A 245-nucleotide genomic window follows, 5' to 3' on the forward strand; every position below is an offset into this window, starting at 1 on the left:
GGGGGACCCCAAACTGCGCAGACTGGGGAGCCCTCACCCCGGGGGGACCCCAAACTGCGCAGACTGGGGAGCCCTCACCCCGGGGGGACCCCACATTGTATTGAGCGGGGAGCCCTTCACTCCGGGCGACCCCCTCCCCCACGTGAGGCCCCCTACCTTCTTGACGGTGCGGGGCGCCTCGGTGACAGTGCCGTCGGGGCTGACGAGCGCCTCGCCCGCGCCCCCCGCGCCGTCGCGCTGCCGGT

At 74.3% G+C, this 245-nt stretch overlaps 1 protein-coding gene across 2 annotated transcripts in view; it reads right to left on the bottom strand.

The window, feature by feature from the left end:
- Nucleotides 1-238, bottom strand: part of AHCYL2 (adenosylhomocysteinase like 2) — a 194,786-nt gene extending 194,548 nt beyond the window's left edge. The window contains exon 1 of one of the 2 annotated variants that reach the window (XM_019509684.1): nt 157-238. The gene's annotated coding sequence lies outside the window, so the exon portion shown is untranslated. The remainder of the gene's footprint in view (nt 1-156) is intronic. The other variant, XM_019509685.1, reaches the window with a different exon arrangement.
- Nucleotides 239-245: the final 7 nt, after the last annotated feature.

The sequence above is a fragment of the Gavialis gangeticus genome, unplaced genomic scaffold, assembly GCF_001723915.1.
Source record: "Gavialis gangeticus isolate Ggan-Ray unplaced genomic scaffold, GavGan_comp1, whole genome shotgun sequence".
Lineage (NCBI taxonomy): Eukaryota > Metazoa > Chordata > Crocodylia > Gavialidae > Gavialis > Gavialis gangeticus.